We start from the raw sequence: 17,738 nt of genomic DNA, 5'->3' as shown, positions 1-17,738 counted from the left end.
TAATGCAAGAAATTTATTCTTAAGAGACAAATTGTCATCAGACATTTTCCATAACATGAGTGTCATCTGGCCTATGTCTAAAGTAAAAAAACATTGTAGCCTGTTTCTTGATAACTGATACAATGTGTATAGGTTATTAAAATTTTAAGACATCGAATAAATTTCTTTAAGTAGTTTTAAAATAACATATAATAAATTTTAAGCCTCATTTACATATAATAAAATAAGTGTCTATTATTATGATACTAAACTTACAATTGAAGGTTGCCACTTTAATAAAGATTTTACTAATTTTTTTATTAGGTCCACATCATTTTTGATATCTTCAATATACATATGCATTAAGAGATCCATTTGTGTAATAACAGGATAGTCTTTTTTTTTTTAATGAAGCACTGAATTACACGTATAAATAATTATGCAGCAGTGCATCTCTATATATGTTTTTATTATTTAGAAAATGTTTACTTCATATTTCAAATAGTTGAGGAAGAGAAATATTACTTTGAAATATTTTTACTGAAGAATAATGGGGGTTTATCAGGCTAACAGAAAAAAGCAAGATGCTAAGGAAATTATTCTGTTATCAATTATACTCACAAAAATAGATGTATTTTATTCCCCAGCTTGATGAATGAATTTGCAAAAATAGTAATTTGTACTCAGTTTGGGGCTATTCAAATTAAAAACGTTTATCGCAGAAAATGCAAATTTCTAATATCTTACCTTCATCTGTATTAAATGTCATTTCAACGGAGTTAAGAGTGTATCCATGTTGATCTCTTGCGTGATTTCTTAACTCTTCAAACGTTCTACATGAAAAATTGCAGGCTTTAATAGGACATTTCAAATTTCCTTCAGCCACAACAGGTACTTTATGTACTTCCCGAATGTGTTCATATAAAACCTTTTTCTTTTTGTACTTTTTGCAGCAGTACATACATTCAAATACTGCTATCTTTTCATATTCCATTGTTATAACAAAAAGTTATGTACTGCAATAGAAAATAAAAACTTATTTTGTCATCAGATATATTAAGAAATGAATAAAAACTAGTAGCATATGATATTAAAATATTTAATGTTTGACACAAAAAATGGTAGCATATGATATTAAAATATTTAATGTTTGACTGAAACTAACACGGCTTGCTATTCTGAAACATTTTTCTTTGTTCAACAAAGGAAATTTCCGCTAAATTTATCTGTTCTCAAAAGGCAATTATGAAAAATAAATAGATTACAAAAAGTTTGTCTCAAAAATAAATACTTTACAATAATTTGTAATCACATGTTTAATTACAAGCAAACAATACCTAAATTACCAATTAAAATATTTTATCAAAAAACACTTTTAGCCCGCCAAAAAATATAACTGCAAAGCTCAGCAAACAAGCAACCGAAAATGGCAGGTAATCCTGTGGGGTAAATCTAAAACATCCCGCTTTTGACGTCACATGTGACGTGTACCGTTGACCAATCAAATTTTCCTGCCGAGTTGAAATTTAGTCGCTCCCCATTTTTACCATGTTTCAGCTAAACGTCCGACGTCGTACGGGTAGACACAGCCCAAAGTTATCAGCTATTCGTCATCGATGGGGAAAGGACAGTCTGGGCCATCCGAAAAAGCGGCGACCTTGGCTAGATGCAAAGCTGAATGTAAGTTGGGCTAGATGCTTGTGAGTGAAGTGAAAGTGCGTTAATGAAAAGTGCATTTATCTGTGTGTCTTCGTAAAGTGAAATAAATTGTATATTAAATTTCTAGTAAAAAAGTAACTAATTTAGTGCAGAGTTGTATGTTCTGGGAGATGTGTAACAAATCATTTTTAAGAGCCAGTGTTTAAAATAACACATGCAGAGATCCTTACGGAACACAAACCTCATGTGTCTGAAATTTAAGAGTTTATTTAACAGAAAACGTAATTTAAACATGCATATGCTAATTTTCATAGGAGAGAAGCCTGATGTGATTTAAGTGCGTAAGAAGACATTTAGTTAAATGATTAATTTAGACTAGCATTTGCTTTTTCATACAGGAGACAAACCGCCAAGTTAACAAACACCAATTTAAGTAGGCATACGCTAAATAACAGAGGAGACATGCCTTCATATGTGTGTGAAGTATGTAATATGTCATTTATTCGGAAATTTAGTTTAAAAAGGCATATGCTTATTCACACAGGAGAGAAACCTTATATGTGTGAAGTATGTATGAAGTCATTTACACATAAATATTATTTAAAGAATCATATGCTGATTCACACAGGAGAGAAACCTCATGTGTGTGAAGTTTGTCAGAGGGCATTTAGTCAAAGGTTTGGTTTAAAATCACATATGCTTATTCACACAGGAGAGAAACTTCATGTGTGTGAAGTATGTAATAAGTCATTTACTCAGAAGGGTACTTTAGCCACTCATTTGCTTATTCACACAGGAGAAAAACCTCATGTGTGTGAAGTATGTACGATATCGTTTAGTCAGAAGAATTATTTAAATAGGCATATGCTTATTCACACACGACTGAAATCTTATGTGTGTGAAGTATGCAAGAAGTCATATAGACACAGGGGTAATTTGAAGAGTCATATGCTTATTCACAGAGGAGAGAAACCTTATATGTGTGAAGTATGTAAGAAGTCATTTAGTCATAAGTGTAGTTTAGATGATCATATGCTTATTCACACAGGAGAAAGAACTCATGTATGTGAAATATGTAAGAAATCATTTAGAAAGAAGTTTCATTTAAAGAGTCATAAGCTTATTCACACAGGAGAGAAACCACATGTGTGTGAAGTTTGTCAGAAGTCATTTAGTCACAAGTCTTCTTTAAAAAGACATATGTTTATTCACACAGGAGAGAAACCTCATGTGTGTGAAGTATGTAATAAGTCATTTAGCCTCAAGGATTCTTTGACTTCTCATATGCTTATTCATGTAGGAAAGAAAACTCGTGTGTGAAGTATGTAAGATGTCATTTAGTGTGTGGTGTGCTTTAAAAAGCCATATGCTTATTCACACAGGAGAAAAACGTCATTTATGTCAAGTATGTAAAAGGTCATTTAGACATAGGAGTTCTTTAAGAATTCATATGCTTACTCACACAAGAGAAAACCTTGGCTAATCTTTGCAATATGGTAACAGGTAGTTTGGCGATATCTTGGTAAGGCGATAAAGGTTACTAGCTAGGACTTTAGCAGTGTACATGGATAAAGTCAAGAGTGTGTGCAGTGCGATTTTTGTGCATTTCTGGGATGTTTTTTTTAAGTGAAAATTGAACGACGTGTACATGGATACCGTGTATGTGCAATTCTTAAAAACTCGGCAAGCAGTGGGCGATTCTGCACTGTCTCCCAATTTCGCACCTAATCTTCGTCATGATTAAGCTGCAAGCAAAACGAAATTGGATATCAAATATATTGCTGAATACTAATTTTATTATCTTAAAATTTTTAAAAACATTAATTTAGATATCTAAAAAGTTTGCACTCAATAAACTGTTGTTCGCAGCATTGTTTACTAATTTTATTATCTTAAAATTTTTAAAAACTTTAATTTAGATATCTAATAAGTTTGCACTCAATAAACTGTTGTTCGCAGCATTGTTTACGCTGCGAACGACAAGGTTCGAACTATGATTAGAAAAGGGCACAAAAAATGCTTTGGGGTTGATATCTAGGGATATATCCAAAATACACTTTTACGTACCGCTATATTGTTGACAATGTTAGAGTTTCAACCGGTAATGCTATATTTCCTGCAAATTGTTGCAAAAGCTGGAGTTCATGTATAAAAGATCTATGGATATTTATATCGCTTTTATTTTTATCAGTTAATGCTTTTTACAGTTTTTGACATATAAGTTGAGCTGATCTTGTAAATCTAGGTGAACGAAAATATGTGATGCCGATGCATATGTAAGAGTACAAGCGAGTGCCATAGATGCAGTCGACAAATTGCTTAGTCCTTATCTTGAGTCTACTGTTGCAATGGTAGTAATTTGTGGAACATTTATCTTATTTTAACATAATTTTTTTTTCTGACTGCTTGTTGTTACTGAAATTCTACATAAAAAAGGTAAGTGCAGTTACATATTATATACATATACACTTAGGCTCGCTGTTTAATTCAGAAAAGCAATGATTTGAGCGTAATTACTCAAAAAAGATTTTTTACATGAACCAGTTGTTTATCTAACTAAAAATTATTATCTTTCGAGAAGAAAGGATTGACATGTTTACGGAGTATCACTGAATATAAAATACGCCTATTTTAGATTTGAAGAAGGAAAAATATACAAGGTATTCTGAAATCAAAAACTGGCCTTTTTCCGATTTTTAGCTGTATGCAAAACCGAAGGAAAAAGTTTCGTTATTTCATTGCATCTTAAATGCATGCTTTAAATTTTATTTATTTACTGTAATAAACAAAAGAGTAGTACCACCTCCTTGAATTATTTGGTATTGATCTAATAGTTCATATATTTTCCAAGCAATGGTTTAAGATATACTCAACTTTTCAGAAGTAAGGTAAAATATTTCAAACAATGATTTTCCAAGTGTTTTTAAGAAGTGTTTTACGCAACAGTTCTTATAATACAGTGAAATACGTTTAATGTGAAAATGCGTTGGATGAAATATCGATTAATACGAAATAATACGTTGGTTCCCACAAACTACAGTAGAAGTTCAGAAATCCTCAAAGCTGAGGACCAGAGGTTCTGCGGATTTTAGGATTTTGCGCATATTAGGACAGAAAAGATAATATTCAGACTAAAAGTGCAAAGTAAATAAGGTGTATTAGATACATTTAATTAAATTATTATATACATTATTTCAATATTATATACATTATTATTTCGATGTCCATCAAACAAAAAGTGGAACTGCTGCAAAAAAATCGATAAAGGCATGTCCTTTGTTTTTCTAACCATTCCGAAATCTGTTTATCAATTTCACGCTGCTCTGGGGGAGAGCGTCGCGGCACGCAATGAACTGGAAGTTGATCTGTCAGCACTATCCTTATCTTCAGGAGAGGTGTTTTTATTTTATTCGGCTAATAATTCCTTACTAAATGTAGTATTTCATCTTAATGTACTCCGTCTATGATATGGCTTAAATCAAATTCCTCATCATTATAAATATCACGAATACACATCAAATAGTTTTTTGGTTGCAATTTTCTAATTTCGACTATGCGTAATGTATGCTTTACGCATGCGCGTGTTGAAAGAAATGTTTAATAAAGTAAACAAATAAATATTAAGCTTTTTTTTTTGTAAATTTTGATACCCTTTAGATCATAATTGCTCTTTTTTCATAAATTACGGTTTCATATTTTTAATTTTATAATTTCTGCATGCTATCTTACCAGATTTAAACTGATGGCGTATAATCCGGCAAAACCGATAATCCGGAATCGAAGTCCCGACGAATCCGGATTAAAGACTTTTGACTGTATATGAACATCTTATATAAATTATAATTTACAAAGTGATAATATAAGTGATTTATTTATTCTACCTCACAGTTACGTTTATAAATTTATAGCTGTATGTGCTCAATACAAGAAATAACATTTGATGGAATTATATACACATGTTTATCCCTACTATTCGCAAGCCACTTTACTGAAAGGAACAAATGTAGAGAAGTTTTTGACTAGACATTTTGTTACTTTTATAATGGAAAAAAATTGTGCACATGAAAAATGTGTTTTAAGTGATATTGTTGCACGGAGTAACAGTATTATAGAGTTTGCAGTCAAAAATCAAAATATTAACTTGCTAATATTTATACTCTGCCTGAAAACTGGTAAGGAAGAGTTAGATTTTTTATCATTCTTGAACAAAATGGCATGTATTTAATTAACTTGCTAATATTTATACTCTGCCTGAAAACTGGTAAGGAAGAGTTAGATTTTTTATCATTCTTGAACAAAATGGCATGTATTTATTGAATATTTTGCAGAATTGCTCAGATTAAAACATTTTTAAAACTAAATAATATATGTATATGCACCTTACAGATATTTTTGGTAGTTACAAAAAATTTATTTTTCAAGATCTTATCCTATAGTGTCGTACAGTTATTTGTCCTGTGACTACAGTGATCAGGAATGAAAATTTCCATAAATGAACTACTCCTTAATAATTATCAAACTGCATTTGTTCTTAGCCAATATAGTAAGCTATTTTAGCTGTTGTCAGTACACTAGTAGTGTTACTCAGTATCAAATTCTATCAAATATTTTTCTTGAATAAAGGTTTTATTGTTACTACATAGTATGTTATTTTTAAAATACTTTCTAATATCCATAATTAGAATTAAATTTTGGCATGGTTATTTTGAAATTTCGAGATATTTATTGCCATGATATACTGTAAGAGCTTCATCGCCTGGAAATATTACAAAATGCTAAATTCCAGATACTTGAAAATTCCAGGTACACTAGAACTCCAATTATCCGAATAATTTGGGACTGGAACCCATTCGAATAATTGTATTTTTTCCGAAGAAAGGGTCTATGGACACGTGATATAATTACTGAATGTACTGTATGTTAAATGTAGGAGGGAAAAAAACTATTTTTGAATAAAATAGGTTTTAATTAAATAAAATGAAAAGACATCACTTTTACATCTATATGATATAGTGTATTTTGCAGCACTTACAAGTGCTGAAAGTAATTGCTTGCTGAACATCTCGTAAAGTAAGCTGTTTGACTGTCTTCATCCATTTTCGGGCTGCCGAGTTGTTCTTCTGCTTGACAATGAGAAGCTGTATGTGGTCACATTTGGGTTCATGCTCCTTCGAATGCTGATCATTTGCAGTCAAGTCGTAAATCATAAAGAAACGAAAACACGAGGATGCAAGAAATGGGAGCATGAATATCAAAAGCATACTTTAAAATGATATTCTTAGACATTTTGAATATATGTAAATACTTTTATTGAAATTATATGTGAATTGTATGTCATGCATAATGTAACATGAAAAGCCTCAACAGTGTGAAATGTTGCTGGGAAAACAAGGTTATAGTGATAAGTATATTTAACATTAATTTAAGTAACTTAATTAAGAATTAAATGGCTGTATCCCAAAATTAGTGAGTGCCAAGCTGGCGTTGGTATTGGCAACTAATTTTTATCTCTTAAACTTCCAGAAATCTATTCCTTTGTAAAATAAATTTTATGAAGCCATCATCGGATCTGAGTGCATTCAATCCATTACCTACCTGTAGACACATAACAGTTACAAATTCTGAAAAATGCTTTTAAGACATAAAAGCTTACACACTCTGTTGGCTTTCAACATCAAAGAAAATATATTATCCGATTTTTCACACTCTTCTGAACATGAAAGTTGAAGGAGACATTGCCAATCATTTCAGCAGAAGCAGATTATTCAGAGACTCAAATTATGGATAATGCATGTAAAAAGCTAACATCATTTAGAATTTTTCACATTGCATTGCCATTCTTTACCTATTTTTAAAGTTGAATATGTTGTTTATGAACACATGTTGTAGCTTTGAAAATAATGCACTTCATGCAGTCTGATATTCATGAAGTTTTTGAAAATGAGAAGAAAATATAGAATTTGATCCATCTTTTCAAAAATTAAACCAGTTTATCGAGAATTGGTCAAATGCACATTAAACCAAAACAGACTTACTATGATTGCATTGTGACATCATCTTTATGTATTATTGGAGTAAATCACACTTTGGTGACAGTGTATATGTGTTAATAGCTCTATTATGGCATTACAAATCTTTCACTAATCACTGAAATATGCCAGTTACTTGAATAGCCGATAGTTTGTCTTTACTGTATGTATGTAGAAATTGTCTGAGGCAGTCTTTATTTATCATAAGTATTAAGCTACATAAAATTTCAGTTTACTTTTTTTCAACAACAACACAACAACTTTTTTTCAACAATTTCAGTTTTTTCAGTTTACTTTTCAACAACAACAACTTATGAAACATTTTCTCTTCAAATAAATAATAAGTGTTAAGAATACAACATAATTAGATACTTGTATATACACTGAATTAAGGGATCTTATTTGATGTGCTGGTAGGCGCATTTTTTACTTCCATGAAGTAAAGGAAGTATTGTAATCACGAAAAATTCCAGGTACCACGTTTAAATGAAAATATCCATCCTGACCACTATCGAATGCAATTTAATGATGTTGTTACATGATATCTGTATGTAAGAACAGAATAATGGATTCTTTCCCCCCGACAAAACGTATAAAACCGATTTAAAATGGATTCAGAAAAGTTTTTTTTTCATGGCATTTGTACATACATATGTATGTATCTCGCATAACTAAAAGGAATAGCCTCAGCATGTTGATATTTTGAATGTGAGACTGCTATTACATGTAGATGTGCACCTCCCTGTTTGGTAGAAATTGGCTGCACCAAAAGTATATAAATATCCATCCTATTACTTAACTCTGAGTTCAGTTTTTTTATTCTTATGTCTTGGTAAATACATAAGAATAAAAAAACTGAACTCAGAGTTAAAATTCTTATGTGTTGGTTATTTTTTGCATTAAAAATGATTGAATTATAACAAATGTTCAATGTTATAGTTGTAGAATTATCAACAATTTAAAAGTTGTTTAAGCTTAATTTATTTACTATAGCAGCTGTAGTTGTTTATATTTGGAAACTTAGCAGAATAGTGGATCTAGAGAAACTAAGCTTCAACAACAACAAACTTAACTTCTTCTTTTATTATTGCTAATTATATCATTCTTAATCCATTCTGAAATTATCATTTAAGTTATTAAATTTTCCCATGTATTGACTCAGCATAGCATCCATTACAAATAAAATCAGTTTCTACACTTTCAGTGTCTTTTTGACGAGTAGGAACAAATGAAAACTTTTAGTTTTGTGCACCCAAAAATTTTCTTTTTTGCCTGCTGGCCGAATTGCTTGGTTTTGCGCAGAAACTCTTAATTTTAATTGTAAAAAAAATTTTTCCTTGCATTTTTAATCTTGTTAATTTGTTGTTGTTTTGGTAATGTTTAGTGTACTGCTAATTTTGAAAATGGCCATTGACTTTTGCATCTCTTTTGAATCTTAAGTTTGGAAAAAGATGTCGGAGAAAAATTGGAATGTTCCACAAATGTTAGCACATTCAAATTAAATCTAAAAATTCTGTTAGCAACCTTAAAACTATTAGTTTAATTATTTTTTGTCTTAACTTCATAACAGAACTAATTAAACACAGAATTCTGTGTAAATGGAAAGTCGAGTCTCAAGTGCTTATATAGGGTACCAGAATTTTAATTTTTTTTCCTTACTTGAAAACAATTATTTCATGGAATGTGGTTTTCACTTTCCCAGTGTCAGTTAAATGTAAATGTTTTAAATTAGCTTTCACTAGATAGATACGTTTGCCATATTACTCATGTATTTTTTTACTTTTTACTATTTCTGTTGAAAACTCTGTTAAGTAATTTAAGTACAAAGGATGCAGTTGGAGTAAGAAAATAACAAATGAAAACGATGCAAGGAAAAATCAGTAACTCTGAGCTTTTTGTATTTAAAAAAATAAAGAAAACCTGCATTTAAGTTAGACTAAATACTAATAGTGATATGTTATTTTATCTAATAAAATATCGTCATTATTTTTTATATGAATCCTGACTCTCATTGTTGTCCTATACTGTCTCTAGATCTCAAATCATGTAATACTGCTGATACTGCTGTCTGTGTTGTCTCCTTCAGCTTGCAGCTCATCACCTTTCAGTCCACCTTCCCACATGCAGTTATTTTCAGAACTGTACGGACCATTAAGATATCCCTATTTTCTTGAAGCCCTTCTCTATTATTTCTTCATGAATTAGAGCCCATTTACAAGGAATTCAGTTAGTAAAAAGAAATTAACCACTATGTACAGAAACTAATTTTAAAATTCAGAGGTGATCACTTTCTGAACACTGTGATGAATTTTAAATTTATGTAGCTGCTTAAAATATTTTCAGAAACTTCGGGTAAAGTGCTGATAAGAAATATTTAGATATTTACCTAATTAACTATGGTAATAAATTAATCGAGATACAACTGACAACATTAATGTATAAACCTGTTTAAAACCTGCCTTTTATTTTTGTTTACTTTGTTTATAAATAGATTAAAAATTAAATATTAGTTTATTATAATTTAAATTATAATAAACTTAATGTAGTTATAATGCTTAACTGTGCATTATAATTTATCAATACATTATACATTAAAAAGATACAGTCAAAAGTCGTTAATTCGGACACCCATGATCCGGAATGATCTATAATCCGGACCTCAAAGCTACAAACTTTCTGCTCATTCGTCGTAACGACGCATGCGCGTAAGACCTATACTGCTGCGAATATGCGTGTGCGCATGTGCAAAATACGTTTACGAATGCGTGTTTAATGTATAACGGAAGGTATAAGCTAAGCTAAAATTATCTAATTCAGTTAATGTTGCAGATTGCGTTGTACCTTAATCTTCGAACTGGATCCGGCGTATTATTTTTTGCAGACTGTAAGAGCAATTTGATAAAAGTAAGCTTGAACTTTCAATTATGTCAAATAGAATTTCTGATATACACTCATGTCCAAAATTATGTTTACATGCATAAATTCACGGATTTCTCAGAGACTATGACTTATAATTTAATGAATTTTCGTGGAATCATACATGACATGATGACACATAAATGCAAAAGAAAAAATTGAAGATCACCTCATATGATATAAAATTGTAGCATGAAACAATAAAAATGGTAATAAAGTGTGACAAAGAGAGTTAAGAAAAAAAAAGGAATTATTCAGAAAAAGAATTAAGTCTTACGAATTTAATATGGAATATGATCTCCCCTGACTTGTACACACATATCACAACGTGTTTTAAGGCTGGAAATAATGTTGTTAACCACAGTTTGGGGAATTAATCTTCACTCTTCCAGCAATGCCGTCTTCAGAGCATTTACATCTCTAGGAGGAGGATGTATACGTGCAATTGCTCTTCCAAGGTAGTCCCATAAGTTCTCTATCGGGTTAAGGTCAGGAGAGTTTGGTGGCCAAGGTATTCGCTTAATGTCTTCACTTTCAAGGAATTCATCAACGAGGTTTGCTCGATGTGGACGGGCATTATCATCCATAAATAAAAAGTCAGGTCCATATGCACCCCTGAAAAGTCTTACATAAGGATCTAAGACCTCATCTCGATATATCTGGCCTGTCACAGATCCGCTGCTGAACACGTGTAGGGGCGTACGTCCATCGATCATTATTCCACACCATACCATCACACCTCCACTACCGAAACGGTCACGTTCCACAATCTTCGAGGGATCATTTCGTGTTCCTGACTCCCTCCAGATGTAAACACGTTTAGAATCACCAGTTAAACTAAACCGCGACTCATCAGTAAAGAGAACATGAGACCATTGATGTTCAGTCCAGTTTTGATGTTCTTTACACCAATTAAAGCGATCCCTCTTTTTCTGTGAAGACAGTAAAACACATACCCTTGGCGTTCTGGCATAAATGCCGTTTTCATTAAGCCTTCTGTATATTGTTTGCCGTGATGCAACAGTTCCAGTGGCGGCTGCAAGCTCTGAACTTAAGTGGCGAGCAGTAGCCTTTCTGTTACGACGGGCAGTTAATGCCAGATACCGATCTTCAGAAGCAGTTGTCATTCGTTTCCGACCTTGTCCAGGCCTCCTTACAACACTTCCATCATTTTGAAACTGTTTCCATAGCTTAGAGACTGTCTGTCTTGAAATATTCAGACATGTGGCTGTTTCCATGATTGACTGCACTGCTTCTAAACGGCCGATAATTCGCCACTTTACAGATTCTTCCAAATGATACTTCGAAGCCATAGCAAACCGCTTTGAGTCCCTACACACTGAAATCAAACGCTATGTTGCAGAAATTCACTCAAATATTCAGTTTGCGCAAAGCGCTTGATTCACCCTTGGATGACGTAACGCCTAGATTTGCATATCACAAACTGTTTGATTACTTTTGATTGGATAATGCTAATTAGGCTTGGTTTTCACACATTCCCTGCAAATACGGATCACATTGATTCGATATTTCATTGAATATCATCATTTTTGGGTATGTAAAGATAATTTTGGACATGAGTGTATATTTACTAATATGTAAAGGATCTACAAAACGAAAGTATGTTTCGAAGTCCACTGAACAAAAAGTGGAATTGCTGCAAAAAATGGATAAAGGCATATCCTTTGTTTATCTAACCATTCCGAAACGCTGCTCTGTGACGGCGGGGGGATGGCGTGGCGCACAATGGATTGAAGTTGATCTGTCAGCACTATCCTTATCTTCAGGGCAGATGTTTTTATTTTATTTGGCTTATAATTCCTTCCTAAATGTAGTATTTCATCCGGATGTACTCCGTCTTTGATATGATTTAAATCAAATTCCTCATCATTATAATTCGGTTCCGATAGCGAAGAAAGTGACCCAGAGGTTATTGAAAACAGAAAAATTTTGATTGACAAATTAGTCGGTATTCTCGACACAGCAATTATAGGACTTCAACAGTGGAACTTTGTAACTGAACAAGAAATTATATCTGTTTATAGAATTAAAGAGAAAGTATTATCACATAAAAAACGAAGCAACTTAAACAACTTACATTAAAACAAATTTTTAATAAAGTAAACAAATAAATATTAAGCTTTTTTTTTTTTTTTTTTTTTTTTGTAAATTTTGATACCATTTTGATCATAATTGTTCTTTATTTCATACGTTATGGTTTCATATTTTGAATTTTATAATTTCTGTATGCCATCTTACCAGATTTAAACTGATGATCTGTAATCCGGAAAAATCGATAATCTGGAATCGCCGAAGTCCCGACAAGTCCAGATTAACGACTTTTGACTGTATTAGTTTTAACTGTTAATAAGAATTTATATGTAGCGAATGAACTATGCATATAATTCATTAGAATGATTTTTTTTCTTTCAGCATTCATCTGAAGGTGATATTTAGCGTACCCTAAAGTTTTAAACACTTGTTTGCACTAGCAAAATTCTGAGCCTGAGAATGGACAAAGCGTGAAACTAAACTGAACAGGTAAATTGTTTCTCAGCCTGAAGTGGAACATGTATACTTGATGACTCCATTAATGTAATGTGAACATCTGCTTTTGAATGTTTATTTGGTCAAACTGATATAAACATGGAAAATGTAAAACTTTGTGAAATGGAGATTTGATCAGCCGGAGATGTGCAAGTTATCGGGAGGTATTTTGTTGACATTGCATGCTGAGCAATATGGTACAAAATTCAACATAGGATTTTAGATATTCCAAAAGTGTACTTATATGCTATTTTATATGATAAAAAGCTAAAAATTTCTCAAACTGAAAACAATATTCATTTTCTTGTAATTTGTAATTTGCTGTAGAGATTAAAAGAAATTTTATGTAAATTGAGCCTTTTCTTTAACACTGATGGTTGTATGTAAAGATATCAGTCTACTAGGTCATAATTAATGCTATGTAATATATATATATTTATATAAGTATACAGAGAATCTTATTTATGCAATATATTTAATGAAAGCAATAGAAAGATGTGATATATAAATTGAGATATCCAATATAATTTCATTTTGAATTTAAATACTTATATAAATAAAAAAATATTTTTACATTTAATTGCATAGATTTCTGGCAATATTTAAAATGATATGCATTGGTATTTTTTACATATTCAGCTTGTATTCCTTTTGCTTATTCTAATTGTTTTGAATCTGATTAGAAATCCTTAGGTTAACCTCCACCTGTTAAGTTAATATTAATATTGCTTGATCAATAGTTGATATTACTACAGATTCACCAGCACATCGTGTATGACAAACCAACATCAACTGACGACTACTTCACTTCAGTTCAACCAGCAACTAGTGTGTTGCCACATATATATATTATCTTCCCTCTTTTGGGAGAGCCATAGGAGTCACTGCATTACATAATTATCATATTTGGATGGTTGATATACATTATGACCACTTCTTGTTTTATATACACAATCACGATTAATATTATTGCTATTATCTTGATGGTGAGAATCATTATGTATTTTAGGAAGTCGACTACTTATATTTTCGTTATTCTCATTACATAGATCATAACAGTCTAATGTCACTAAATTCTTCTGATTTTTAGATTTCTTAAATGGAATTAATGCCGTCTTATTACCCTATTATCTTTTGTTCTAATCCAATATGATCTAGGAGTTGAATGCTTTTTTAAAACTATAGCAGGCTCTGATTTATTTTCCCATCTCAACATTACCTTTTCCCCAGGAATAAATTCAGGTCTTTCCCTTGCATGCGTATCATAATAGATTTTAGCCTGTTTCTGCTTACTCCTCACCTTTTCTCTATATTGATCTTTTACAGTTGATTTCAATTCTGTTTGTGTAATTGGCAATTGTGTTCTTAAATTCCTACTTAATAGTATTTGACTTGGTGATAAATTTATACCTGAAACTGGAGTATTTCTATATTTCAGTAAAGCCTCATTTAATTTCTTCAATCCTTCTTTTCTAAATAAACTTTTAGCTATACCTATCAACTTCTCTGCAAATTCATTAGATTTAGGATATCGAGGAATGTTAGTTATTATTTCAAATCACCAAACCCTGCAAAACTATTCATTTTCCAACTATTAAATGGTACATTATCACAAATTAAAGTTTTGGGTATTCCATGTGTTGCAAATATCGATTTCATTTACTAGTAACTTCCACTGCACTTTTATTTTTTAGAGGAATTATGTCTACCCATTTAGTTAAGTAAGAGCCTGTTATTAGATAACTTTTCCCCGCATACTCACAGATATCAGCACCAACTTTTTCATAAGGTAAACTGGGAATCTCATGAGACACAAGAGGTTCTTTTAGAAGCCTGAACCTATCACAAATTAGGCATTTAGAAACCATATTCTCAATGTCGCTGTTGATTCCTGGCCAAAATAGTACTTGTTGAGCCTGAGCTTTTGATTTTTCAACCCCACAGTTAGCTTCATGCAATAATGTTAACATACACTTCCTTAATGCAACAGGTACTACAATTTGATTATTAAAAAAACTAAATCTTTTTCAACACTCAACTCATTTTTAAATTTAAAATAAGATCTTGCTTCTTTAGGAACTTTATCAACACTCAAAGGCCATCCATTTTGCCAATATTCTTTCACGAACGTTAACCCTTTATCTTCTAATGTAGCTTTCTGAAATTCCCTTTTCTTACTCTCAGACATTTGCAGTTGTTTGTTACTGTATGAACAATCTCTGTCATATCCATGTTTTCATTTCTCTGCCATATCCATGTTTTCATTTGCGTGTGTATCAATAAAGGAACATAACAGTAAATCTGCAATATACATATACAGTCAAAAGTCTTTAATGCGGACTTGTCGGGGCTTCGGCGATTCTGGATTATCAGTTTTTCCAGATTATAGATCATCAGTTTAAATCTCGTAAGAAATTATAAAATTAAAGATATGAAACCGTAATTTATGAAATAAAGAGCAATTATGATCTAAAGAATATCAAAATTTACAAAAAAAAAAAAAAAAAAAAAAAAAAAAAAAAAAAAAAAAGCTTAATATTTATTTGTTTACTTTATTAAACATTTCTTTCAACGCGTGCATCTGTAAAGCATACATTATGCGTAACTGAAGTTAGAAAATTGCAACCAGAAAACTATTTGATGTGTATTCATGATATTTATAATGACGAGGAATTTGATTCAAATCATATCAAAGACGGAGTACATCGAGATGAAACACTACATTTAGTAAGGAATTATAAGCCGAATAAAATAAAAACATTTGCCCTAAAGATAAGGATAGTGCTGACAGATCAACTTCCAGTTCATTGCGTGCCGCGACGCTCTCCCCCAGAGCAGCGTGAAATTGATAAACAGATTTCGGAATGGTTAGAAAAACAAAGGACATGCCTTTATCGATTTTTTTTGCAGCAGTTCCACTTTTTGTTTGATGGACATCGAAACATGCTTTATCTTTGTAGATAGATCCTTTGGCAGCTCCAGAATTGGAAATTCTTTTTGCCATAATCAGAAGTTCAAGCTTACTTTTATAAAATTGCTCTAACAGTGGGCAAAAAATAATAAGCGAGATCCAATTAGAAGATTAAGGAACAACGCAATCTGCAACATTAACTGAAATAGATAATTAGATAATTTTAGCTTAGCTTTAACCATCCGTTATACATTAAACGCGCATGCGTAAAGGTATTGTGTGCATGTGTAAACGCATCATGCGTTTACATATATGCAGAAAGTTTGTAGCTTTGAGGTCCGGATTATAGGTCATTCTGGATTATGGACGTCCGGATTAAAGACTTTTGATTGTATTTCCCAGGCAAATATTTAAGTTTTAAGTTATATTTTAAGAAGCTAATTTTTATCCTTTGCAATCTATTTGACAACACATTAGCAATATTTTTGTTCATAATTGAAACTAATGGTTTATGATCAGTAAGCACTTCTACCTCTCTACCATAAATGTAATAGTGAAATTTATTAACAGCGAATAAAATACTAAGAAATTCTTTCTCAATCTGAGCATAATTTTTTTCTGCATTACTTAACTCCTAGACTTACTATTCTCCTACTTCCTACTACTTTCTGCATTACTTAACTCCTAGACGAAAAAGCAATTGGTTGCCCATTCTGCAATAAGCAGCAACCTAACCCATCTTTAGAACTATCTGCCTGTATCATGATGGTAGGTTTACGGCTGTCAAATATTCCTAACACAGGTGCGCTCCAAATTATTTTTTTTAATTCCCTAAATGAATGTAGTTGTAACCACTGCCATTCTTCTTTGTTTTTCAAAAGTTCCTTAGTATGGCTGTTTTCTCTGAAAAATGCAGTACAAATTTCCTCAAATAATTACACATTCCCAAACCACGATATAATTCATGCATATTCTGAGGCTCCTGTAACTCAGTAATGGCTTTAATTCTGTCAGGATCAGGTCGCAAACCTGATACATTAAATAAATGACCTAAATATTTAACCTCACTAACCCTATAATGAAGTTTTCGCTTGCTGAATTTAATATTGAGATTTATCTCTGTTAAAATTTTATCATGTTCTTGTAAGGTACTAGCCGCAATAAGGATGTCATCAAAATTGATCAGTACTCCTGATATATTACCAAAATTTTCAAGATTGCGTTTCTGAAAAATTTCAGGTGCACAGGAAATACCCATTGGAAGCCTTAAGAATTTATAGCATCCAAATGGTGTGCTAAAAGTACAAAGATCACTACTATCCCTATCTAATGCTATTTGAAAAAAAAAAAAAAAAAAAAAAAAACCCTATCCTTTAAGTCGAAAATAAAGTAAATTGATTTATTACATAGCTTTGGTAAAATCTCCTGAATTGTTAGAATCAACACATGTTCTCTTTTTATAGCTTTGTTAAGATCTTGAGGATCAAGGCATATTAAGGATCAATTAGATTTTTCAATTATTACTAGATTGCTAACCCAGTTCAAAGGTTGATCAACTTTTGCAATAATGCCCTGTCTCTCTAATTCGTTTAATTTTAATTCAAGTTGAGGTTTTAAACTAAGTGGTACTCTACCTGGTCTCACTACAGCTATCTGATCATCTACTATGATTTTACACAATCCATTAAATTTTCCCA

General features: G+C 31.6%; 1 protein-coding gene across 2 annotated transcripts in view; it reads left to right on the top strand.

Annotated features, from left to right (window-relative positions):
• The window catches only part of LOC146993844 (uncharacterized), a 222,568-nt gene extending 209,087 nt beyond the window's left edge, over window positions 1-13,481 (top strand). Inside the window, exons 1-2 of one of the 2 annotated variants that reach the window (XR_015043916.1) lie at window positions 1,366-1,659; window positions 13,017-13,481. The gene's annotated coding sequence lies outside the window, so the exon portion shown is untranslated. Of the gene's footprint in view, window positions 1-1,365; window positions 1,660-13,016 lie in introns of those variants that run through there. The other variant, XM_085826591.1, reaches the window with a different exon arrangement.
• Window positions 13,482-17,738: the final 4,257 nt, after the last annotated feature.

Source organism: Stegodyphus dumicola, chromosome 11 (genome assembly GCF_044657685.1).
Source record: "Stegodyphus dumicola isolate Sdum_Otavi_A_Nest chromosome 11, ASM4465768v1".
NCBI lineage: Eukaryota > Metazoa > Arthropoda > Arachnida > Araneae > Eresidae > Stegodyphus > Stegodyphus dumicola.
The sequence above is the reverse complement of the archived record's forward strand: the minus strand, read 5'-3'. Positions and strand labels throughout refer to the sequence as shown.